Genomic DNA, 27,902 nt, shown 5'->3' with positions numbered 1-27,902 from the left:
GGACTAAAGAGGTGAGGGACCTTCTGGCTTGGTATCAGCGGTCAGTTAACATGCCTGGATTTCTGATGGTATGGGGTGCATTAGTGCGTATGGAATGGGCAGCATCAATGTGTGTATGGAATGGTGGAGAGGCACCATGAATGCTAAAAGATATATCTAGATTTTAGAGCAGCATATGCTTCCATCCAGATGACGTCTTTTTCATAGATGGCGTTGCATATTTCAGCAAGACTATGATAAACTGCATACTGCATCTATGACAACAGCCTGGCTTCATAGTAGAAGAGTCTGGGGGTTGAATTGGTCTGCCTGCAATCCAGAATTTTCACCAATTGAAAATATTTAGTGCATCTTGAAACAAGAAACATGACAAAAAAAACCCAGGACTGTTGAGCAGTTTGAAACCCAGGCAAGAATGAAACCACATTTATCTCCCAAAATTCACGCAACTGGTCTCCTCTGTTCCCACACACTTACAGAGTGTTGTTAAAATAAGAGGGGATGCTACACAATGGTAAACATGGGCCTGTCACAACTTTTTTGAGACTGGTTGCTGCCATCAATTTCAAACTGACCTTTTTTATTTATTTTTATTTTTTTAATGGTTCATTTTCTCAGTTTAAACATTTGATATGTTTTTTTATTTTCTATTGTGAGTAAAATATGAGCTTATGAGATTTACAAAACATAGCATTCTGTTTTAATGTAGATTTTACACAGCGTCCCAACTTGTTTGGATTGGGGTTGCATTAAGGGTTAAGAGATCCAGTAAGAGTTGATTTTTCATGAGAAGGAAGAAGATAGTATCACACTAACATTTGGTTTTTGATTTTATGGAACTATTTAATGGACACTGATATAGAAGCGCTGGTATACAGTATATACAGTGCCATGAAAAAGTATTCATACCCCTTGACATTTTGACATGTTACAACCAAAAACGTAAATGTATTTTATTGGGATTTTATGTGATAGACCAACACAAAGTGGCACATAATTGTGGAAAGTGGAAGTAAAATGATAAATGGTTTTCAAATTTTGTTTACAAATAAATATGTGAAAAGTGTGGTGTGCATTTGTATTCAGCCCCCTTTACTCGGATACCCCTCCCTAAAATCTTGTGGAACCAACTGCCTTCAGAAGTCACCTAATTAAGACCACCTGTGTGTAATTTAAAATCCGTATACAGTAAATACAGCTGTTCTGTGAAGCCCTCAGAGGTTTCTTAGAGAACCTTAGTGAACAAACAGCATCATGAAGACCAAGAAACACACCAGACAGGTCAGGGATAAAGTTGTGAAGAAGTTTAAAGCAGGATTAGGTTACAAAACAATATCCCAAGCTTTGAATATCTCACAAAACACTGTTTAATCCATCTTTTGAAAATGGAAAGAGTATGGCACAACTGCAAACCTACCAAGACATGGCTGTCTAACTAAACAAACAGGCTAGGCAAGGAGAGCATTCATCAGAAAAGCAGCAAAGAGGCCCATGGTAACTCTGGAGGAGTTGCAGAGATCCACAGCTCAGGCGAGAGAATCTGTCCACAGGACAACTATTAGTGGTGCACGCCACAAATCTGGCCTTCATGGAAGAGTGGCAAGTAGAAAGCCATTGTTGAAAGAAAGCCATAAAAAGTCCTGTTTGCATGTGGAAGAAGGTGCTTTGATCAGATGAGACCAAAATTTAACTTTTTGGCCTAAAAGCAAAATGCTATGTGTGGTGAAAAACTAACACTGCACATCACCCTGAACACACCATCCCCACTGTGAAACATGGTGGTGGCAGCATCCTGTTGTGGGGATGCTTTTCTTCAGCAGGGACAGGGAAGCTGGACAGAGTTGATGGGAAGATGGATGGAGCCAAATAAAGGGAAATCTTAGACGAAAACCTGTTAAGAGTCTTCAAATGACTTGAGACTGGGGCAGAGGTTCACCTTCCAGCAGGACAACGACCATAAACCTACAGCCAGAGCTACAATGGAATGGTTTACATAAAAACATATTCATGTGCTAGAATAACTCAGTCAAAGTACAGACCGAAAATCCAATAGCGAATCTGTGGCAAGACTTGAAAATTGCTGTTCACAGAGGCTCTCTTTATTCAACCTGACAGAGCTGGAGCTTTTTTGCAAAGAAAAATGGGCAAAAATGTCACTCTCTAGATATGTGAAGCTGATAGAGACATCCCCAAAAAGACTTGCAGCTGTAATTGCAGTGAAAGGTGGTTCCACAAAGTATTGACTTAGGGGGGCTGACTACAAATGCACGCCACACTTTACACATATTTATTTGTAAAAAAATGTTAAAACCCATTTATTATTTTCCTTCCACTTCACAATTATGTGCCACATTTATGTTTTTGGTTGTAACGTGACAAAATGTGGTAAAATTCAAGGGGTATGAATACTTTTTCAAGGCACTGTACTCATTGTTAGGTAATAAGGCTAGACTCTCAACCACAGGTGCTGGTCAGAATTGTATACCAGAGCTCCCCTGATTTTGGGGGCTCCTGAAGCTTTCAGTGGGGGAAAATAAAAAGACATGCAAGCAGCTGGAGATGCTCACTATGTTTACTACTGACACATATACAACTTTTAACTGACTTTAGCCATGTTTTTAAAAAAAACATATTTTTGAACATATTTAGCTTTTTAACCAATGGGAGTACCATTATTCAGAATGAAGAAAGGGCATAAAATACTACTACAAAGAAATCCCCTTCCAGCAGTACACTCCTGGTTCACAATAAGAGGCCTTTATAGAAATTTATAAATATCTTTTATAAACACTGCATGTCCCTGGATTTGAAAACTTCAAGTTTAATCATACTCCAGGTACAGAGTCAAGAAACAAAAGATTGGAAACAATGCAAAAGATAATTAACAACTTCCGCAGGGAAAAAAATCAGAAGGCTTTTATCCTCATGATCCCTCTGTAAACAGCAACATGTGAAGCATGGATAATATGAAGGTAAGTATAGGGACATACTACTGAGATTTGGCTTGCTGTAATTAATTTAAAGTTGATTCTTATGAAACTATAAAATGTCAAAGACAAGGAGAACAGTTAATGAAATTAAAACAATGGGGTGCTAATGAATAGCAAAACTCTAAATGTTCCATTGGAGATGATTTTTACTTGATCTAGAAAAAGCAGCTATTTTTGTATGTTAGTTATATTTACCCATTAGTATTACCTTTAAAAGACCTTGCAAACAATGTGCAGGGCACTGAGAAGCAAGGGTGGAAGAGGATCCTTGGAGCCATTGGCAGGCTGTAGATAGGCTATGGCCAAGCCGAAGGTTATGTGAGTACCTATATTTCATCAGAACTTCTAAAGATGGTGATGGAAATTTATGCATAGAGCCTCGGGATTGGCTTACTGGTGACGTTAATTACCTAGGCTGGCTAAGAATTAAACTGGGTGAAGGGCAGGTAGAGGATGTGTCAGAAGAATCCTTAAAGTCAAAAAATCTAAGAAACATTTCAATGTCAGAGTATAACAAACCAAGCACTGCAGTACCATGCATCATACAAACTAGGGTGATTATAACCAGGGGAATCAATGGTGGAGAAGGATCAGCTTAATAATGGCATCCAATGGCATGCAATGCCAAGCTGCAGTTTCCAAAGCGAGCAAAATCCTTTCTTGTATTAAGAGAAGAATAGACTCCTGAGAGAGAGATATAATTTTGCCCCTGTACAAATTATTAGTAAGACCTCATCTGGAATATGCAGTTCAGTTTTGGGCACCAATTCACAAAAAGGATATTGGGGAACTGGAGAAAGTGCAGAGAAGGGCAACCAAACTGATAAGAAGGATGAGGAAAGATTAGAGGATCTGAATTTATTCTCTCTTGAGAAGGAGATTAAAGAGGAACTGCAGTCTGTGCACATATTTTGTAAAAATAAAACGTATTTGCCATTCTGAAGATTCCCTCCAACAAATTTCCATATTACTTTATATATACTGTGATTCTGTACTTGCCAAATATGCTGCAGAAATCTCTCTCCACTAAGTCTGGCTGCAGCCATTTTAACAGTGGACAGCTGAAGCTGCTGCCTGTTCACTTCCTGGATTTATACAGACACAGAGGCACACACACACATGTATACAGACAGACACACACAAACACACATATATAGAGACAGACACACTCACGCCACTGATTGCCTGAACATTTCTCCTCTCATGATGAAAACTCATGGATCTCTGCAGTCCCCTGTTACCTTAGCCCTCATCCAGCCCCCTCCAGCTCTGCAGCTTCTATTGGCTCTCCCATGACTCCTCCCTTGATTGCAAACTGTCACGAGAGACAGAGAGAAATCTGCATGATATCATTAACCTAGGCTAATTGCCAGACAAGAAAGAGGAAGTGGACTGTATAAGGTATTTACTGGCAGAAAAAACTGAATTTTTGTAAAATCTTACCGTAAAATTCCTTTCTCTGAGTCCTCCGACAGTCGCCGACCCCTTCCAAGTTCTCACCAATGGGTATGGACCTTTGCTCCGTAGGAGTAGCTAGGCAACAAGAATTGTTAATACAAAAGCTTTTAGCATAGACACACCCCTAGGGGCTGTCCCCTCAGTCAATACCTCCCTGCACCAGCATTCCCAACTCAGTTTGGTAGCATAGCAGTAAGAGTACACAAAAACCCTAAAAGAGGGGCGGGGGGCGACGACTGTCGGAGGACTCAGAGAAAGGAATTTTACGGTAAGATTTTACAAAAATTCAGTTTTCTCTTACGTCCTCCGACAGTCGCCGCCCCCTTCCAAGTCCTCACCAATGGGACGTCCCAAAGCAGTGTAGACATGAGGGGTGGGAGACGCAACCGTAGAAAGGCAACGCAGTACCCACATCAGAGAAAGGAACCTTACCACAGTAAGAGAACCAACTGGGCAACAGGAAAACGTGCTCAACAGGAGCAACAACCCAGGAAAACAAGTAACCCAGGGGTAAAACACCCCAACAACCAAGGGCCCACACAAAACAAGGGTCCCTAAGAAACTGCCGCACTGAGAACTTTACGGCCAAAGGAGGCATCAGCCGATGCCTGAACATCCACCTTATAGAATTTTGAGAAGGTGTGAACGGACGACCAAGTCCGCCTTACACACCTGGGCCACAGAAGCCTGATGACGGTAAGCCCAAGACGTACTCAAAGATCTGGTAGAGTGCGCCTTCACAGGGAAGGGGGGAACCTTCCCCTTCAAGGCATAGGCTTGCTCAATGATCTGTCTGATCCATTTGGCGATGGTCGCAGCCGACGCCGCCATGCCCTTCCGAGGTCCCTCAGGAAGGACAAAGAGGGAATCCGACTTGCGAAAAGATTTAGTGGACGACAGTAAACCCTGATCGCCCGGACAACATCCAAGGAATGCAAGGCAACCTCCTTCGGATGCTTAGGCTTCGCGCAGAGCGAAGGCAAGACAATGTCTTCATTCAGGTGAAATTCCGAGATCCTTTTTGGAAGAAAAGATGGGTTAGGTCGCAGGACCACCTTATCCTTGTGGATCACCAGGTAGGGAGAGTTGCAGGACAAAGCCGCCAGCTCCGACACCCTGCGAGCCGAAGTGATCGCCACCAAAAAGGCAACCTTCTTGGACAATAGAGACAACGAGATCTCCCTGATCTTTTCAAAGGGAGCCTGTTGTAACACGGACAGAACTAAGTTCAAGTCCCATGGAGGCAAAGGTTCCCTCCTAGGAGGGGCCAAATGTCGCACCCCCTGAACAAAGGTGCTAACCAATGAATTAGACGCCACAGGGCGTTGAAAGAGAACGGCCAGCGCAGAAATCTGACCCTTAATCGTGGCCAACGCCAAACGCTGGTCCACTCCCGTTTGAAGGAAAGCCAACACTCTCAACACCGAGTATGAGCGAGGGGAATACCCCCTGGACCCACACCAAGCAAAATACGCTTTCCAAGTACGGTAGTAAATTTTCCCCGAAGAGGCTTTCCTAGCCTTGATCAAAGTGGGAATGACCTCAGGGGAGAGACCCCTATCCTTCAGGACCTGGCTTTCAACAGCCAGGCCGTTAAAGCCAGCGACTGTAAAGCAGGATGGAATATCGGCCCTTGAGACAGGAGGTCTTCTCGAAGCGGTAGATGCCACGGAGCATCGACTGCCAGATTTACAAGGTCTGCGTACCAAGACCGGCGAGGCCAGTCCGGTGCCACCAGAATCACTGTGTGCGGTTCCGAGGCTAACCTGTGAAGAAGCCTGGACAGTAGTTGAATCGGTGGAAAGGCATACATCAGACGATACTGATGCCAGGGCGCCACTAACGCATCCGAGGCGTCTGCCCGAGGGTCGCGCGTCCTTGCCACAAACCTTTCCACCTTGTTGTTCAGACGAGACGCGAACAGGTCCACATCTGGGGAACCCCACTTCACGCACAACATCTGGAAGACATCCGGGTGAAGGGACCATTCTCCCTGGTCCAGGGTCTGGCGACTCAGATAATCCGCCTGCCAGTTCTCCACCCCCGGAATGTGAACTGCCGTTATCGCCGGGACGTGCGTCTCGGCCCAAGACAGAATGTCGGCTACTTCCCGAGCCGCTCGGGCACTCCTGGTGCCCCCTTGGTGGTTGATGTAGGCCACCGCGGTGGCATTGTCCGTCTGAACCCGAACTGGACGGCCCCGAAGCCGGTCCGTCCATCTCAGAAGGCAAAGCTTTATCGCCCTCAATTCCAGAATGTTGATCGGAAGGGAGGACTCCTCCCCCGACCAAGTTCCCTGGGCGGACAGAACGCCCAGAACACCACCCCAGCCCGACAAACTGGCATCCGTGGTGAGCACCGTCCACGACAATGGACGAAAAGACCTTCCCCCCCGACACCGCCGGGGACTGGAGCCACCACAGAAGATCCCTTCTGGTGCTGTGGCTCAACGAGATCCGCAGATCCAGGGATTGCGGCCGCCCGTCCCACTCGGCAAGAATCTCCGCTTGGAGACTCCGCGTGTGAAACTGGGCAAAGGGGATCGCCTCGAAGGCCGAGACCATCAAACCTAGACATCTCATGCATGTCCGGAGAGACGATTGTCGGTTGTCCCTGAGGGACCTGACCTCGTCCTGAAGAGTCCGAAGCTTGTCTTCCGGTAGGAAAACCTTCGCTTGGACAGAGTCCAGAATCATTCCCAGGTAGGGAAGACGAACCGAAGGACACAGAGTCGACTTCGGAATGTTTATGGTCCAACCGAACTCCTGCAGAGTCCGCATCGTGGTGGACAGGTCGGTCACCAGGCTCTGACTGGCGTTTGACCGTATCAGGATATCGTCCAGATACCCCAAGACAGCAATGCCCTGTGCTCTCAACAGGGCCAGAACTGGCGCCAGCACCTTGGTAAAAACCCGCGGAGCCGAAGCGAGACCGAAAGGTAACGCCACAAATTGGTAGTGATCCTCCGCAATGGCGAATGGAAGGTACCTCTGGTGACCCTCGAAAATGGGGATGTGTAGGTACGCATCCTTCAGATCGATGGAGGCCATGAATTCCCCCTCAGGGCAGCCACCACTGAACGCAGAGATTCCATGCGGAACTTGCGCACCCGCACAAAACGGTTCAGAGCTTTCAGGTCCAGAATCGGACGCACTTTGCCCTCCTTTCTGGGCACAGTGAACAGATTGGAGTAAAACCCCCGAAAACTGTCCCGATGAGGCACCGGAACCACCACCCCCTGGGCCCGCAGGTCCCGCACCGCCAGGTGCAGATCCTGCAAGCGCTCCGAAGACAGCTGAAGATTTGAGGGAAAAAATCTGCCCGCCGGCCGAGAGAGAAATTCGATCTTGTAACCAGACCGAACGATTTTCTGAACCCATCTGTCCCAAATGCGGGTCAGCCAAGGTTGTAGGAAACCGCGCAGACGTCCCCCCACCCCAGAAACGGGTGAGGACGCCCCTTCAGGCGGAAGTGGTATGGGAAGTTGAACCGGACTGGCCGGACTTCTGCTTCCCCGCCCACGGCTTCTTCTGAGAGCCTTGGCCTTTGAAGGGCTTGCCCTTGGGCTGTGACCAAAAGGCACGAAAGGACCCCTGAGAGGGCCTAGACGAGGAATTCCGTTTACCACGGAAGGACTTATGCTTGTGGGACTGGGGCAGGAGAGTACTCTTGCCCCCCGTAACCCCTTTTATCAGAGTATCCAAAGCCTCGCCAAAAAGGCGAGATCCCGCGTAGGGAAAATCCGCCAGTGTCTTGCGAGAAGATTGGTCGACCGACCAATTCTTCAGCCAAATCAGACGACGGTTCAGTATCGCCACGCTGGACAGGCGCGCAGCCAAGGGAGCTAAATTCAAGTCCGCATCACACAAGTACATGACACCCTGATGGATCTGGTCCACCATAGCCAACGTGGTAGGTGAAGCTGAATCAGCCACCAAGGTGCGCCTAAGCATCTTCGTCCAATCTGCAACAGCCTGTGCCGCCATAATGGAAGCAAAAATAGGCTTCAGCATAGAACCAGCCACCATATAGGCATGACGGGCAAGAGACTCAATTCTCCTGTCCGTAGGGTCCCGGAAAACCGGGGTATCCTCAGAAGGCACCGCAGTAGCCTTGTTCAAAATGGCCACCGCGTGATCCACCTGAGGCGCCACACACCAACGCTCGTCGGTGGAGGGCGCAAACGGATAAAGTAGTTTAAACTTATTTGGCACAGTAAAGGGCTTCTTCAAATTGCGCCACTGTTCATTAACCGTATGGTGAAATTCAGCAGGACAGGGAAAAACCTGCGCTGATTTACGAGTCCTCTGCGTTCCAAAAGAGGACACCCTAGCAGGAGGAGTAGGCTCATCCTCCAGGTGCAAGGTATCTTTTATGGAAGCAATCAGCTCATTCATGAGTGCAAGCTCTTCAGGCCAGCCAGGGGGAGAAACATCAACCCCCTCCACCTCTGCCTCCCCCTCGGACCCCAGAAGGTCCAAAGATGAGCGGGACCCCGAGAAGGGTACGCCAGCCACAGCAGCCACATCGCCCTCTGAATCAGGAAATGGACACCCTGGCCCTTTTTGCGGATCGTTCAGCCATCAGCATCTGCACCTGAGACACTAAAGAAGCCACTACAGCGGTCAGATCGGCCCCCCGGGGGGTGCAGCAGCCCCCTGGTCCCCCATCAGGGCGGGGGGAAACTTGCTATCCTGAGAATCCATGCCCCAGCACAGAAAAGCAATAAAGGTACTGGCCCTTTAATACCACAGCGAGCGCAGCCCACCGCACACTACTGTATGCACCGACCCCGCAGGGGTAGATAACACTGAGCAAGGAATGATAGGACAAGAAGGTAAAAAACCTGGAGAGAGCACAACAGACTGCTGCCGCCGATCGCTGTTCCCAGAGAAAGAGGAAGTGATGCAATGCTGGCTGACTGATATAGCCTATGAAGGCTCCGGCAAAATGGCCGCTCGGCTGGGGGGGAAGGCTACAGTAAAATGGCGCCGACATGTGCTCTGTCGAGCACCGCCCGCCAAAATGGCGGCGAATGGCGCCAAAACACGGCGCTGCACAGGGACAGGGCCGGTCACAGCATTCAGGCAAAGAAAAATGGCGGATCGCCGCAGCGACCGCCGCACACACACATGTCTGCACACAAAACTGCACCCAGAGCATAACTCACAGCAGAGCAGGATGGCCCCCCCTCGCAGCCCACAGGCAGTGCAGCCACACAGGGATCCGACAGGGAGCCCGCAGTTACACAGACATGGGGGGTACTACACAGTTACAGACTGACACCCACACAGAAGGTCCCCACACAGAAGGTGCTTACCGTACCGGATGGCGTGGGGAGCCGTCTCCAGCGGCAAACCGCTATCAAGTCAGACAGGGAGTGCCGCAGCCAGGACGCTTGTGGACCGCAGCCATAGACCGCAGCATGGCGTCCAGTGAGGTAGCCACCTCACAGGCAGCATCCCTGCAGCGAACAGGGATGGGTCGTTCAATGTGCCAGGGCAAACCTAAGCTGAACCCCCGATGGCAGGCTGGGGATCCATCTGGCTCTCAGCCCTGGGATCCAGGGCGGCCAGTCCGAGACCCAGCTCCGCATGACGATTCTTCATTTGAAGATCCCTAAACTAAGGCTGACAAAATAACAGCTAGTAAAGAAAAGAGAAAAATACTTGAAATAAAATCAAATAAAGGGTAGAAGGCTGAGACTGAGCCCCAGCACAGGAAAGCCAGCTACTCCTAAGCTAGGCAAGATCAAACTGAGTTGGGAATGCTGGTGCAGGGAGGTATTGACTGAGGGGACAGCCCCTAGGGGTGTGTCTATGCTAAAAGCTTTTGTATTAACAATTCTTGTTGCCTAGCTACTCCTACGGAGCAAAGGTCAATACCCATTGGTGAGGACTTGGAAGGGGGCGGCGACTGTCGGAGGACGTAAGAGAAAAAATGTTTTAATATCCAAAGGTAAAACAACAAGGGCAGAATATTTAGCAGATGGAAAAATAAAAAAAATATCTGAAGGTCCCCTTTAATGCTCATCATGTATAAGTTCATAAGTGGTCCATGTACTGAGCTTGGTGTTGAGTTTTTCACTTTCAGGTCATCACAGAGAACAAGGGGGCACTCTTTACATCTGGAGGAAAAGAGATTTAATCTCCACATATGGAAAAGTTTCTTTACAGTAAGAGCTGTGAAAATGTGGAATAGACTCCCTCAAGAACTAGTTCTGTCCAGCTCAGTAGATTACTTTAAAAAAGGCCTGGATTCTTTCCTCAACGTACACAATATAACTGGATACTAACATGTATAGGTAAAGTTGAGCCAGGGAATATCTGATTGCCTCCTCAGGATCAGGAAGGAATTGTTTTCCCTGCTGGAGCAAATTTGATTGTGTTTTGCTAGAGGTTTTTTTTTTTGCCTTCCTCTGGATCAACTGTGGGTATAGGATTGTATGAAACTTGTATGAATGTCAGACAAGCTATGCAACTATATCTAACTATCTAAGTAGCAAGGAAAAGAAAAAAGAATCTTCAGAAACTGGCAATTCTAGGAATGTCAGAGTCCTGTTCCTTGGCTGCGCTGACTCTTCTCACTGACCCCTACATCACTACTGTGTCATGGGAATTGACACTCCTAAAAGTTCATTTTTGAAGATTCTTCAGCTGGTGATATACCCCTACTATTGCAGCACTAGCCGCATAAGGGGTGAACTTTTAGTGATTGATTAATGCTTGTGGACTCTGAATTCTGTAGAAGTCTGCAGGGTGGGAGAATGTAGCAGATGCAACAGAAGTGGAGTGGACCAGGGAAATACATAAGAGGAATTGTAAGCATAAGGAGCTGGAGAGAACATAAACAAGTGAGAACCAAATGTGACAAAAAAATAACATCCACCTGTCTTGATGAAAACACAATGCCTTAAATATCAACTCCTTTAAGCATAAACACTACAATAAGCAGTGATAATGGATATAACAGTCTACAAACTGTTTATTTTCCGGCGCAGTCAGTCCTTGATTAATCAGTGTCCTCTATACTGTCTAGTTTGGTGTGATGCATTTTTGAGGCTTATATTTGTGTTTGTATATACACTATATTGTCAAAAGTATTGGGACACCTGCCTTAACACGCACATTAAATTTAATGGCATTCCAGTCTTAGCCACATGACACAGGGGAGGGAAAATGGCTAATTTGGCCCAATTTGGACATTTTCACTTACAGGTGTACTCACTTTTGTTGCCAGCGGTTTAGACATTAATGGCTGTGGGTTGAGCTATTTTGAGAGGACAGCAAATTTACACTGTTATACAAGCTGCATACTCACTACTTTACATTGCAGCAAAGTGTCATTTCTTCAGTGTTGTCACAAGAAAAGATAAAAAAATATTTACAAAACGTGAGGGATGTACTTATTTTTGTGAGATACTGTGTGTGTGTGTGTATATATATATATATATATATATATATATACACAAACATATAATACATTCTAACTAGAATAGCTTTGGATTTGTATGTATATCTTTGTGGATGAGCACCTGGGGGCATTTACCGCAAACATTAAGTGCCATGGTTACCCTTGGCAATATATATATATAAACATACATACATACTCTACATGAGTCCAATGCGCCATTGGAAAGTTCAAGTTCAGCCCAAGCCCATGTGTTTACACCTCCTATCCACCTCCACCAAAAGCCAGGTCTAGAGCAGTCACTTCAATGTGTAGGTCCATTAACACCTTCCTTCACCATTTAACAATCACAAAATGACAGTTGAAATGGCGCCTGCTGTTAGCAATGGGTCTGTAAAAACTGCAGCATTATGCGTTGTGTCCATATTGCTGTTTGTAGCAGACAAAAATAATACTTTAGAGCTAAAATTCTTTGAAAGAAATGACAGCCATAACAAAAGAACTTGATAACAAGAATCTTCAGTTTGGTGTCAGGCAATACTTCAGGCTATGCTGCCCTCTTCCGATTGGAGGAATCTTTGTTTTCATACTGCAAAATACCAAGAAGGGCACAACAGCCTTGTGTTTTACCTCAACAACCATTTATTGATTAAAAGCATACACATACTCACAAAAGCCATGTGGTTATAAGTGATTAGTATAACCTGAAACACAGTCATAATTCAAGTCAAGAATATGGATGTCCAGTGAAAAAAGACAATACTAAACAGCAGGTGCAAGAGCTGATACTCTGAGGGGGAAGGCATACATGGTTCTTGAGGTAATGCACAATGCTGTTGCACCCTTCCTGCTATTTTGCTGTGCTGTTTGTAGCAGTTTGTACAATGTCTGTCATTGCTCCTGACAAAAAGAACATCCAAAGATCTTTTTTTTCATGTTCAAAAATATGAACAGGTTCCTAAGTGCAGAGATCCGTGGATCCCAATTTTTAAGCTGTGCACCAGACTACCAAGGCAATGGAATTAAACATAGTTTATATACAGCATTCATCTATCCTGCTCCACCAGTTTCAAATCAAAAACCATAAGGAGGGAGCTTGTGAGAAGGTGCCTCTAGCCTGCCATACTGTGCATCACTATGGGGGCATCATATTGGAATGAATGAGGAGCCAGGAGTTTGAAACCCCAGAGGAGGGAAATTTCAGTACATGAATATATATCTTAATACTTAACACTCCATTTGATTTGTTGCACTTGGAATGTTTTTAGCAAATTTAAACTGAAAATTTAGTTGATCTTTAGGCTGGGTTCACATTTATGCAAGTTTGATGTGTTTTAAACTCTGGCTCTCAATTGAGCTGGTTCACACATGTCCGGGGGGAGTGGGGGGGGGGGACACAGTGCGGTGGCAAAAAGGGTCCTGTGCATTTCCTGGACCTGAACCAGTGAACTGAAACACAACAGAGACCAGACTGCAAACGCAGTCGGACATATGTAAACCTGGCCTTAACCACATCTCGCCTGCCCTATAGCAGAATGACGGCGGGAATGTGGTTGCATTATCCTGACCGGACGTCATATGAAGGTGGGGGGGCGCGCAGAGCGACGATCGGTGATGCGAGGTGTCACACTGACTCCCTGCATCTCCGATCTCGGTAAAGAGCCAACTGACGTAGGCTCTTTACCATGTGACCAGCCGTGTCCAATCACATAGTAAACAGGAAGAGCCATTGATCGGCTTTCCTCAGTACGTGCCTGACAGGCACGAATAAAGGAGCGCCGATCGGCGGCTCCTCTGACGGGGGGGGGGGGGGTCTTTACTGGTAATCAAATCATTGATTACCAGTGCAGACCCTCGGGGGGGGGGGGGTGCCACTAGAACCACCAGGGATGCCCACCCATGACCCCAAGGGTTCCCACTATGGCCACCAGGGATGGCAATCAGGGCTCAGGGAGCCCCCAATTGCCCTCCCCATCAGTGCTGCCCGCCAGTGCCCCCCATCAGTGCTGCCCACCAGTGCCCATCATCCCTATCAGTGCCACCCACCAGTGCCCATTATTGCCCACCAGTGTCATCTATCAGTGCCCATTAGTGCCCACCAGTGCCGCCTATCAGTGCCCATCAGTGCCACCTATCAGTGCCACCTATCAGTGCCCATCAATGCAGCCTATTAGTGCCCACCAATGCTGCATATCAATGCTACCTATCAGTGCCTATCATTGCCACCCCATCAGTGCCTCCTCATCAGTGCCACCCCATCAGTGCCTCCTCATCAGTGCCTGTCAGTGCAGTCTCACCAGTGCTCATCAGTGCAGGAAAAAACGTATTTATTTACAAAATTGTATAACATAAACAAAAAAACTTTTTTTTTTTTTCAAACTTTTCGGTCTTTTTTTTATTAGTTTAGCAAAAAAGAAAAAACCTTGCGGTGATCAAATACCACCAAAAGAAAGCTCTATTTGTGGGGGGAAAATGACATAAATTTGGTTTAGGTACAGTGTTGCATGACCGCGCAATTGTCATTCAAAATGCAACAGCGCTAAAAGCTGAAAATTGGCCTGGGCAGGAAGGGGGGGGGGGGGGTGGGGGGAGAGGAAGTGCCCTGTATTGAAGTGGTTGATGTAGTTGTAAAGGTACAAATTATTATTATTTTTTTAACAAACATCATACTTACAGGCTTTGTGCAGTGGTTTTACACAGGTTAGCCTCAAATGTCCTCTTCTTTGTCAGCTATTCCATCCACCCGTCAGCCTACTGTGATATAATCCCACCCGTTTTGTGTGATGAAAGCGACAGAGGGAGAACTTCACTGCTAGGTGTGAGTCATTAAGTCCTTCCTTATTAAACAGACATGTTCCCTGCTGTATTTAAGGAGTAGGCTGTGCAGTCATATAGTCATGTTGACAACCATGTAGTCAAGAATGACATTCTGCCTTGTTTACATAGGCAGACTGGCATTCTGTCAGTGTACCAAACGATCAGCGGGTGCCGACAAACATTGGGTCAGTGGGACCCGCTGAACAGCTCCTAGTGTGTAAAATCACAGCAGGAGTGAGCCATCAGCAGCGCACACTCATGCCCAAAACCCGGAAGTGCAGAATCGCGTACATATATTTATACGTGATTCTGTACAGCGTGGCCACCATGTAGCAGAAAATCTGCTATGGGGTGTTCGGCAATTGATTAATGTGCTAGGAAGTCCATTCAAATAAATTGTCTGCACTAACACAACATACATTAATGGACAAAGTTATGCACATAAACACATTTGTGCTAACACACTTCAAAGGTGTGAATGTAGCCTAACACAGAAAATACGATTGATAATGGAGTAGGAGGTTTTGAAATCTTCCAAATGTCCAATTCTTGACTACAATATACTTTTAGTAGGAATAAGAAATACGAAGTTACAATAAAGTACATTACAGTATATTTTGAAGCATGATGCTGACCCAAACTGCTTGCTCACTTGAGAAGGATTACTAGATGTTAACTTGATCAGACCATGGTATATCCAGACAATTACATCTGGGAACACAATACTTTGGACTTTGTATTATATAAGCAATGCAATTTAGACCTAAACCTTCTATATAAAGTTTTAATAATATAATTTAAATATGGCTACTCTAAACGGTATCGTAAAAAGATGTGGTATCTAATGATGTTTACATTCAAGAAAATGCTCTCACATCATATTTTTAAGCTTTTTCATGTTTTAACAAAACCGCTTATGTATTTACCTTTAGGGACCTAAATACTACACTCCAGTGATCTCCCTGTCTGGTTCTATCGAATCATATTTCTTAAAATCAAAGTCTCTTGAGCAGAAAACTGGATTAAAATAGGTGATTCATCTTTGTTACTTGTAACAACATTGACTTCTACCAAGAGGGCAAACATTGCTTACACTATTACCCATAAGCAGAAATTAAGCCAGTAAAGTAGCACACATGCCTTTTACTAGTTGAAAAATCCAGCTAGAATTATCTTCTGTCAAGCAGAATATAACACAGCTGCATTATAGGAAACTTGAAGGAAAACTCCACTAGGGCATATTTGATTTAAAACTTACAGGGCAGAAAGTGATTGCAGTAAGCAATCATATTTGTCTGATTTCATGTTATAGGACAAAGGAGTTTTAAGAATCCATACATTTTTCTTGTGAGGTATGGGGTATTCATCTGCATCACACCATTATTACACTCCCCCCACCCAGCTTTTATTTTTCAGACAGTAACAATGGTTTTGATTCTATTAAAGGATGATTTTGCCTTTTGTAACCATTCTGACAACGAGTTGGGGGATCTTCTACCCCCGCTTGCTGTAACAGTTGGAAAAAAAAATACTTTGCCCGCCTGTCCGCATCATACATTCACAGTGTTCTGTTAATGTGAAAACTACAAGTATCAGTTTGCAGCTGTCAGCTTGTCGTTCTCAGCAAACTACCAAGGTGCTGCGAGTGCTCTAGGTAGGTCATGGAGTCTTCCTGTCAAGAAAGGTACAAGCAGACATCTTACACGGTGTCTGGAAGAGCTCTGCATTGCACCCACGATCTGCTGATTGAGGGTGCAATGCTTTGCAGGCTCAGAGTAAAAAAAAAAAATAAATGCACATTTTTTTCACCTGCAAAAAGATATGCATTTACTTATTTAACTTATTCTTAAAACATAGTGGTAACATTCCTCAGTTAGCGGTTTTGAGCATTTAATAAGCATAGAAAGCATGAACAATAATGTGTATGATAAATGTAATTTCTGCAAAAAATGTCAACCATCTCTACTATAAAGCTGAACTCCGGAAAAATGCTAGATGCACAAATGTAGTACACATATAAGAGTTGTTTTACCTGTTATAAATGTATATTTCTGTTTATACAGTTCTAAGATGTACACAGCCCTTCAAGACTTTTGGTGGATATACCGGGATGATGCCTGCAGCCACAGGCATCTTCCTGGTATGTGGTTTTTCTTTAGACACGGTGGTCGGCTCTCTTGTAATAGCATTCTTAGAGGCTAACTAGCCACTCGACTGCTATTATAAGCAGCGGGAGGGGATGTCCCCCCACCCTCCCGCAGCTCTCCCATCCCACTGGGAGACACGAGCGATCATCTGGCATGTTTTCCGGCTGGCTGGACAGCCAAGCAAAGCCGGATACAGCTTTGATCAGCTGTTCAAGATAGTAACCTGGAAGCGAAGACATGACATAACGTCAACTGAGGCATTTTTAAAAAATCGGAAATATTTAAAAACACTGATCTTGGCGTTTTGAATGCTTTCAAGGTTTGAGGAGGGATTTCGGGTATTATAGGGGATAAGCAAAAACCACTGTGCAGATATCACGACATGAAAAATTGTAAAACCCATCATCTTATTATTCTCTAGGGCCTCTTCTTTAAAAAAAATGTTGGGGGGGGGGGGGGGGTCTAAATTATTTCATAGCCTGGAGCTGAAGTGGATATACAGGTTGACTTTTATTTATAGATCATCCCCCTCCCTCCAGCCTGTAAATGGACAGTGAAAGAGCAGCAGCATCTTGCTCATTTGCTCACTTTGCTCTCTATCAGTATGTTCCCTGTCATCACATCTGCACTGTAGATTGGATACTATTGTAGTGCTACTCCTCAATTTCTCTTGAGTGCTGCTATGCAGGTGATTACACAAGGCTGATACTAGCTTCAATTAATGTACTTGTACTAGCTGCATTTATTTTTTCACCAAATGCGCAGTTATTGAAGAAGAAATAAAATAACATTGTTATTGTTTAATCTGAAATTCAATGCAAATCTAGCTGAAAAAAAGCAGAGAACATTAGCAGTCAGTACAGATGAAAATGCCTTCGGCTATGGGCTCAGTAACAGCAATAAAACAACTTCAATAATGTTGGGCACATGTGTCTTACATTTCAAGGTTACTATTTGCATAAAAAAAAACACTACTGGGCCTCCAACGTTGACAGTGTTTAAAAGGGGAAACTTGTTTTTCGCTACCCGTAATATCAATTAGAACTGCGGATGTCAGTTGTCTATGTAATGACACAGTACAGACACTTGTTTGTATAAAACGTACAGTAACTGGTTTAAAAAAAAAATAATAAAAACAAAAATACATATATATATATATATATATATATTCAAGTATGTATTCTCAATCAAAAAAAAAATACTCTTAGCCGCCTTCATTTTTTTTTGCTGTTGTGATTTGACTTTTGATCTGAACACTTACACTTTGTGATATACTTTATTTGAAGTTATGAGCGCCTCACTATTTTTGAGTTAATCAGTATATCTATTAACTTGCATATAGCTCAAATCTGGGATAGGCAAATGTACTCATATGTATCCTTACATGAATCTTGGTGTGCTTTTTTTTCCCAAAATATTTTTATTTGGTAAAAACAAGAGTTAAATTCGTGGAAAGACAAACAAATGTGAACATTCGTGAGCAATAAAGTCTAGACGTCATTACAAAGTTTTCTAATACAGAACTCAACTATAGAGAACAAGTACAACTTGAGTCAGAAAACTAACTGGAATAAACATAGCTACAATGTAGCAAAAGGAGAATTCAAGTTGATACAATCGTAAAAATTAGTAGGATCATTAATAATCCAGTCATATATAGAGATTTGTGTTGGGTGATGAATGATGTAATGTTCTTTGAATTTTCCCTTGAGTGTATTAATGACTGATAACAAGGAGAGTCTGTCAGGGAAGTCTGGATGGTGTTGGGTTCTTACTAGGGGATCTTAGAGAGTAGTGCTATTACTATGGGCAAATGTAGGGTTAAGGAGGAGCACTGCCCAGCCGTGGGGCAGTCCGGCCCCCTCTCCAACCCACTCATAATATGTCTGTCTTGCATAAAATAATGTTATATAAAGGAAGGGGGAGGCAAAAGGGAAAAGGAGGGGAGAGGTATGGAAGGGAGGGGGGGGGAGGGGGACCCTCTCCACCCGGTCTCTGCCCCAGACAAAACACAGATCAAAGGTGAGAAAATTTTCGAGCGGATGAAATCTTAGGAAAGTGGTAAGGAATATTTTGGTAATGGTGAAGGAGTAAGCTGTAGTTGAAGCAGGGAGCCTGCTTTTTGTATTTCTTCCAGATCTATGCAGTGAACCAGTGGGAAACCTTGTAGTTTCCTGTAATAAAGACCAGTCACTGCTGCTCTACCTGTGCAGGATGACTGATCTTGTATCTGTCCGCCTGTAGTTTTCTGCAGGCTTACTGTAGTGGGTGGGCCTGCTGGGCTATTCCGACAGCTCTGCTCACAGTGCTCAGGCTATGTGCAGTGATGATGGCACCACTAATAATAGGGTTTAAATAGACATTTTCTGCACACTGAGAGGATGCATATCCTGTGTATCTGCTGAGGAAATGTTTTTTGACCAGAGTTTAGATTTTTAAAATGTAAAGAAACTTTCCTATCTTTCAATTAATAAAAATGGAAATGCAGTATAACCATTTGATAATGGTTATACTGTAGTATAATCATGTCGCCTTAACCTCCACAACATCTCTAGAATACGCCCTTTTTAACCAACGACACCACCAATCTTCTAATTCATGCCCTGGTTATCTATCGCCTCAACTACTGCAACTCCCTCCTCCTTGGATTACCTTTACATAGACTATCCCCTCTTCAGTCCATAATGAATACTGCTGCAAGACTCATCCACCCTACCAACCGTTCAGTGTCCTCTATCCCTCTCTGTCAATCCCTTCACTGGTTTCCACTCCCCCAACAAATAAAATTCAAAATACTAACAATAGTTTACAATGCCATCCACAACTCTGCCCCCAGCTACATCATTAACCTGATCTCAAAATATCAACCAAGCCACTCTCTTTGGTCCTCCCAAGACCTACTGCTCTCTAGCTCCCTTGTCACCTCCTCCCATGCTGGCCTCCAGGATTTCTCCAGAGCTTCTCCCATTCTTTGGAACTCTCTACCACAATCTGTCTGGCTGTCCCCTAATCTATCCATCTTTAGACGAGCCCTGAAAACCCTTCTCTTTAACCACTTGCCGACCGCCGCACGACTATCTACGGCGGCGGTCAGCCCCTCACAGGCAAAGTGACGTAGGTCTACGTCGCTCGCCTGTGAGGGTTTAGGGAGCGAGCGCGCGCCGCCGGAGGCGCGCTCCCGCTCCCGCGTGGTCACGGACCCCCCCGCGCGTGTGACCGGCGGACCCGATCGCCGCCGGCCACTCTGCGATCGGCGGGGGAGAGGGAGAAAGTCAGGCAGCTTGTGTAAACAAGCTGCCTGTCATTCTCCTCTCTGTATGAGAGATGATCACATGGATCTACTATGTAGATCCATTGATCACTCTGCATACAGTTGAAGCCACAGCCAATCACAGTTAGAATCACGCCCCTAGGGACACACACAGCCCCTCCCTCTCAAATAAAGTTAACCCCTTCACTACCAGTGTATTTTTACAGTAACAGTGCATATATATAGCACTGATTACTGTAGAAATGTCACTGGTAACCCCAAAAGTGTCAAAAATGTCAGTCAAGGGTCCGATCTGTCCGCCGCAATGTCGCAGTACCGCAAAAAAAATCGCAGATCGCCGCCATTACGCGTTAAAAAAAAACCAACAAAAATGACAAAAATCTTTCCCTTTGTTAGTAAACGCAATAACTTTTGCGCAAACCAATCAAAATACGCTTTTTGCGATTTTTTTTTACCAAACATAGGTAGCATAAAACAAATTGGCCGAAAATATTAAAAAATTTTGATTTTTACATTTTTTTTGGGGGGGAATTTCATATAAAAAAAAGGGAAAAATATTGCTATTTTTGCAAAATTTACGCTCTTTTTTTGTTTATAGCGCGTGATCAAAAAATCGCACAGGTGATCAAATACCGCCAAAAGAAAGCTCTGTTTGTGGGAAAAAAAGGACGCCAAATTCGTTTAGGTACAGCATCGCACGACCGCGCAATTGTCCGTTAAAGTCACGCAGTGCCGAATCGCAAAATACCCTCTGGTCGTTTAGCAGCCAAATCCTCCGGGGCTTAAGTGGTTAAAGAAGCCTATCCGGCTACTAACTAATACACTGTTTCACTTTCCCCATCATCTCATCCCCCACAGCTATTACCTTTTGTATCAATTGACCCTCCCCTTTTCGATTGTAAGCTCTAACGAGCAGGGCCCTCTGATTCCTTTTGTAGCAAATTGTATTGTAACTGTAATGTCTGCCTTCATTTTGTAAAGCGCTGCACAAACTGTTGGCGGTATATATAAATCCTGTATAATAATAATATAATAAAAATAACCAATTGCGGACCACAATACGTACAGTATATGTACGTTGCAGTTTGCAAGTGGTTTACCGGGGTTATGGCTGAAGCCATCAGCCATAATTCTGGTATTTTTTTTTTTAGCTGCCAAATGGCTTTTTCCACAAAAGAGCTCCAAGCTGCTAAATAGCCACTGGATCGCTTTCAGAAGCAGCGGGAGGGGATGCCCCCTCCTCCAGCTCGCTGATGTTTCTCTTGCTTATAATTTTTACCAGCGTGCCTGAGAAACGATCGACGGTTCCGGTGACTGACCAAAAAGGTTATCAGAGACCAGATTGTCTCTGATCCTCTCTATAATCTTGGAGAACCAGAGTGACGTCATGATGTCACTTCTGGTCTAGGACAGAAGAAAACCATTTTTTTTTTTTTTAAAGCAAAAGATCAAAATTTTTTTTTTTTTTATCTTTTGCTTTTAAAGGTAGAGGAGAGATTTGGGGTCTTGTTGACCTAGCATCCCTTATTTCTTTTACAAGGGAGGTTTACATTTCTTGTAATAGGAATAAAAGGGATACAAATAATATATATATATATATATATATATATATATCATAAAGGGAAATTTAAAAAAAAAAAAAAAAAGTAAAATAAAACATAGCGTGTCCTGGCCGCTGACAAAGATGGCCGCTCAGCTGTAGCTCTCCTCATCCCACTGCATCCCATAAGCGGGCCCGCGCTACATAGACAGCCATCGCCAGCCCCCCCCCCCCTTGGACGACATGCACTATACCTGGGCTATGACTAGGAGGAAACTGCAGGCTTCGGGACTGCGCCGCCTTACAGAATTTTTTTGAAGCCAGCGGGCAGGAACATCCAAGATGGCACTCTCCACCCCACGCAACAGCGCAAACAGCTTCAGTCCCTGATAACCTTTGTGATATGGAAGAGCTGACTCTGCAGCATGGCAGCTCTACGGCAGATAAGAGAGCAGCAGAGACCCCTGCACACTCTCCCCAGAAACAGCCCTCTGCTAAGAAGCTTCACTGTGCAGATCTGCCTGAGCCTCACACAGACATGCCTGAAGACCACACAGCTGCACTAGCTGCCTTCCCTGCATCCGATGCCCCTGCCTCTGAGCATACCATAAGAGCAATGCTCCTCTCTCTTCAAAATAGCCTTCAGATACAGCTATGCTTCTCAGTTTGCTAGCTCACTAACAGAATTGAGGACACTGAGACCCGCACTGATCACTTAGAATCCAAATTGGGACCAGTTATTAAAGCACATGATGAAATGGTTGACGTACACGAAATGCAAGCTGATATGATTCGTAAGCTACACTTGAAAGTTGCAGACCTAGAAGGTCGGTCACAGCATAATAATATAAAAATTAGAGGGGTCCCCGAAGCTGTTAAGTTACAAGATCTCATTCAGTATTTACAACTATTCCTGAAACTTATTCCGACACTTATTTCTAGGTATTTACTGATGGAAAGGTCACACAGGATCCCCAAACTAGTGTATCTTCCTGACATGGTCCCTGGGGACATTCTAACATGGATCCACTTATATCATATTAAGGAATGACTACTACGGGTGGCCAGATCCACCCAAACACTTAAACCTCCCTATGCAGGAATAACTCTTTATCAGGACATCTTGGCTGCAACCTCCAAGCTGAGGAAAGAGTTCTCCCCCATCACTGCAATACTGCGGGACCGCAGCATTGTTTACGGCTGGGGTTTCCCCACCAAATTACTGGTCACCTACGAGAACCAGCAGTTCACCATTACATTCCCCCAAGGATGGATACAGGATGCTTCATAACTGTGGCCTGACACCTCAATCACCTCCCAGGGAACAACTCAAATTGCAAAACCTAACTATTTCAGCATCTGGAAGCACATAAAGTGCCCTCCACTATCATTACAGTGTTTTCAAGTTTTTCGCCCCCCCTTGGCTAGTTGTCTAGAATGCTGAAGTCTCAAAAGGCTTAATCCCGGGGCACGGTTCATTCTGCTAAGCTTTTAGAAGATTGTCTGAGCCATTTTCTTTGTTGATATCCCCTGGCTTGAAGTGTGCTAAGCACACAGCCCCCATTCCTGCTTACCTTTTATACATCTTTGTAATTACTGCAATTGTTGTGTAACCAAATCTTTCTGTTCACTATTGTTTTAGCTCATATCTGGGTTCGGTTCACCTCCTTTTCATACATACTTTACACTTGTGCTATAGATACTCACTGTAGATACCCACGTTCTGCACCCTTCCAGCATCACCTATTTTTGTACAATGCCCATTCGCATCACCACCATCAATGCAAAGGGACTCAATAGCCCTTTTAAAAGATCCCAGTTATGGCGTGAAGTTGCTAATCAAAAAACTGACATCCTATTTATTCAAGAAAAGCACTTTATGTAAAATAAACCTCCCCGTCACCATCACCTCTTCCCTCATAGCTTTTTCGCACATGCCACCAAAAAAGTGAGAGGGATCATGGTTGCAGTGTGCAGATCTTTATCCTTCCAACTCAACCATCTTGACACTGACCCTTGTGGAAGGTACTTTATTTACGATTCCCTCTTCGATGATGTACCACTCGTCATAGCCAATATTTATGCCCCCAACTCCCACCAAATTTGAAAGGGATTTGAAAGACACTATACAAAAATACACTTGACCCCTCTAACCAGCATAGACAAGGCTCCACAGCCCTTTTCTCATTTACACAGCTGGAGGACTTCTGCAATAGCTAGCGATGCTCATATAGGTCAGAAAGGGATTACACCTTCTACTCTCCAGCACAAAAATCCTACTCCAGAATTGATCTCTTTCTGCTCCACAAAAATACTCTACAATCTGTTGTTCAGGTGATTATAGGCCTAATAACTTCGTCAGCCCATGGATCGGTTACGATCTCGCTCTCAACAAAACAACAAAGCAAATGCTCCAAGATTTGGCACATGAACAACTCTATTTTATCCCAGTATAAATGCTAGGAAGAGATCAAACAGGAGCTAGAGTATTTTTTTGCTCAGAATGCAAACTTTGTATCAAGCAATGTACTTTTATGGAATTTGCATAAAGCCCACGTGAGAGGAATCTTCATTAAGCTTGGGGCCCGAGAGAATCAAAGGCAAGCAGACAAGTTTAACAGTTTTCTAGAGCAGATCCGACAGCTAGAAAAATCAAATAAATCATCCCCTAGTCACTGCCCGCCTACGGAAAATTAGAGATGATTTCACACTTTCCTACAGGCCTCCTTTGACCATCATATCAAACACCTTCATGTAAATTGGTATGCCCATAGAAAAAAAACAGGTGCCCTCCTAGCTAAACAAGCGAAACACAAAGGTTGATGTTTCTAAATTCCCATATATGCACTTAGCTCGGGGTCAGAGGGTCACCAATCCCACAGACATTGCTAACTGCTTTAGAGATTTCTACGCATCCTTATACAATATATCCTTTTTCACAGCAACCCATACGCCTGACCCCACCCAAATCTCACACTTCCTTGACCCACTGCGACTTTTGTCCCTCACCCCTGACCAGTTGGTGGACCTTAACACCCCAATTCCGGAGATAGAAGCGATTTGCTCACTTTCTCTACACAAAGCCCCTGGTCCTAGTGGATATTGCAATAAGTATTTTAAAATCTTTGCAGACACCCTAACACCACACGTTTGCAACTCATCTAATCATATAATACAGACAGGAGACTTCCCAAATGAGTAATTGGAAGCCCTCATTGTCACTATCCTAAAACCCAGAAAGCCCCACGATGACTCCGCCAACTAGCGACCTATCTCGCTCCTAAACAAGGACCTTAAAATGTATGCAAAGATACTCGCCTCCCGCATCTTAGCACACATTCCCAAACGAATCCACCCAGACCAAGTTGGCTTTATTCCTAGCAGATAGACACCCGACGGAACAAGGAGGATTGTAGATCTCATACAGTGGGCTAAATCCCACAAAACGCCTTCTCTGCACCTTTCCTTGGACGCTGAGAAGGCGTTTGACAGGGTCCACTGGTCCTACCTTAACTTAGTCCTTCAGAAGTTTGGCTTTGCAAGCAACATTCTCACAGCAGTGTTAGCTCTTTATTCTCACCCATCAGCTAAGGTTTGGACTTCTGGCATGATTTCCAACCGTTCGACTTTACCAATGGCACAAGACAGGGGTGCCCTATCTCCCCTCTAATATTTGCTCTAGTAATGGAACCCCTTGCTGCAGCTATTCCACCCTTTGATATCAGGCTTACAGGTAGGAGACACCACTCACAAATTAGGACTGTATGCCAACGACATCATATTACTCATGACTAACCCCCTTTAGTCCCTCTCAGTGCTTCATTACCTCCTGACTTTGTTTAGCCAACTTTCCCTATATAAGGTTAACTGCTCCAAATCTAGCTTGCTGGGAATCTGCCTAGATCAAAACACAAAAACACTTCTCTCGCGCTCGTCTCCATTCCCGTGGGCTCCATCCTCAATGCTTACCTACTTAGGTATAAAATTAACTGTTCCCTCAAGCAATATGCTACACACGAACTATGAAAACCTCCTCAAGAAGCTACAGGATCTATGCTCATCTCTCCTCTCAGTCTGCACCTCATGGGCTGGCAAGGTAGCATTATCTAAAATGCTCCTTCTTCCTCACTTACTAGATCTATTCCGTACCCTTACAGTCCCGATCTTAACGTCCCAACTAAATACGCTTCAACTAACTTTCAATACCTTTATTTGGAATGGCAAACACCTCAGAATTAAACACTCCCCCATGTGTACTCCGACGTCCAAAGTGGGAATGGGTGCCCCAAATATCAGGAATTACTACAAGGCTATTTTTCTAAATCAAGCCCGCCGCTTGTGGTCTTCTGCAAACAATAGACCTGCACTTACAATATTAGAAAAATGTATAGAAAATCAGCTGAGACAGTTCACTAGTGGTGAATACTGGCATGAAAACATACAAAGGTGCAGCGCTAAAAACAAACAGAACGTTTTTGACAGGAAATTAAACAGAAAGAGTCCAAAAGGTATGGCGTCCAAAATAGAAAATCTTGTAAGAGATCCTCCCCTGACAGATGTACACACACTGACTCTTACCGTCCAGAGTGGACCACTACATACAGTGGTTGAAAGCACTTGTTACAGAAGCACTTGTTACATCAGCACTCTTCCACCCTGAAGGGAACAGGATCCAATTTTTTTTTTTTAGGTTAACAAACACTTTAAGCACTGTAAATGCAACAATAAAGGAATGGACCTCCATCTTCCAAAGATATCTCAAAAAGCACAGCAGCAGTTCTTCACCTGGCATCGCTATAAGTCTTATGCAACGACTTATTCTTACCCTCCTGGGTAACAGCTGGTGCCATCACAATTGGACACATTTAAACAAAGGACATTTATGCACCATCCAAGACTTACATTAGAGGTACAACATCCCCAACAAAGAATTCTTCAAATACCTCAGAGTTCGCCACATTATTGCATCAATCACCTGGTCAGATCAATCACTCATCACTGATTTCATCCATTTTTATGATAACCCCCCCCCCCCCCCCCCTTCGTCAAATGGATCTTCATTTTTCTATAAAACGCTCAACTCCCCACAAAACCCTAAGAAAATGTAATCGATATAGACATGGGAAACAATCCCTAAACTTCTCTGCTGACTTACTTACATGGCACCAAGTATCACGTTACATCTTGAAAATAACGGAATTTTTGTAAAATCTTACGGTAAAATTCCTTTCTCTGAGTCCTCCGACAGTCGCCGCCCACTCATAGTCTTCACCAATGGGGTATTGACTTCATCTCCACAGGAGTAACTAGGCACAAGACTTGTTAAAAAACAAAGCATTTACATAGACACACCTATGGGGGCTGTCCCACTGGTCCAATAGCCCCCTGCAATCAGCCATCCCAACTCAGTTTGGTAGCAAGCAGTTAAGTCTATAAGAACCCCAATAGAGGGGCGGGGGCGGCGACTGTCGGAGGACTCAGAGAAAGGAATTTTACGGTAAGATTTAAAAAAAAATCAGTTTTCTCTTACGTCCTCCGACAGTCGCCGCCCACTCATACAGTCTTCACCAATGGGGATGTCCCAAAGCAGTGTAGACATGAGGGGTGGGAAACGCAACCGTCAGAAAGGCAACGCAGTACCCGCAACAGAGAAAGGAACCTTACATGAACAGAAAAGGTAACCCTCTGGGTAACAAAAAAGCTCAACAGGAGCAACAACCCAGGAAAGCAAATAACCAAGGGGATGAACAACCCCAACAGCCAGGGACCCACAATAAAACCAGGGTTCCCTTACGGTACTGCCGCACAGAGAACTTTGCGCCCAAAGGAGGCATCCGCCGATGCCAGAACATCAATTTTGTAAAATTTTGAAAAGGTGTGCACTGACGACCAAGTCGCAGCCTTACACACCTGGGCCACCGAAGCCTGATGCCGGAAGGCCCATGACGCACTCACCGCTCTGATAGAGTGCGCCTTAACAGGGAAGGGCGGTACCCGTTCCTTCAACGAATAGGCCTGTACAATTGTCTGTCTGATCCATTTTGAAATGGTCGCCGCAGACGCAGCCATACCCTTTCCGAGGTCCCTCAGGAAGGACAAAGAGAGAATGCGATTTACGAAAGGATTCAGTGGACGACAGGTAAACCCTGATCAGCCTGACAACATCCAAGGAATGCAAAGCAACCTCCTTAGGATGCTTAGGCTTCACACAGAGCGAAGGCAAAACAATGTCCTCATTAAGGTGTAAATCAGAAACCACCTTTGGAAGA

The 27,902-nt window shown here is 44.7% G+C and overlaps 1 protein-coding gene across 1 annotated transcript in view; it reads right to left on the bottom strand.

Moving 5' to 3' along the window:
* The window catches only part of GBE1 (1,4-alpha-glucan branching enzyme 1), a 506,395-nt gene that overhangs the window by 68,948 nt on the left and 409,545 nt on the right, over window positions 1–27,902 (bottom strand). The window lies entirely within an intron of this gene.

The sequence above is a fragment of the Pelophylax lessonae genome (genome assembly GCF_965119305.1).
Source record: "Pelophylax lessonae genome assembly, chromosome: 2".
Taxonomy (NCBI): Eukaryota; Metazoa; Chordata; class Amphibia; order Anura; family Ranidae; genus Pelophylax; species Pelophylax lessonae.
The sequence above is the reverse complement of the archived record's forward strand: the minus strand, read 5'-3'. Positions and strand labels throughout refer to the sequence as shown.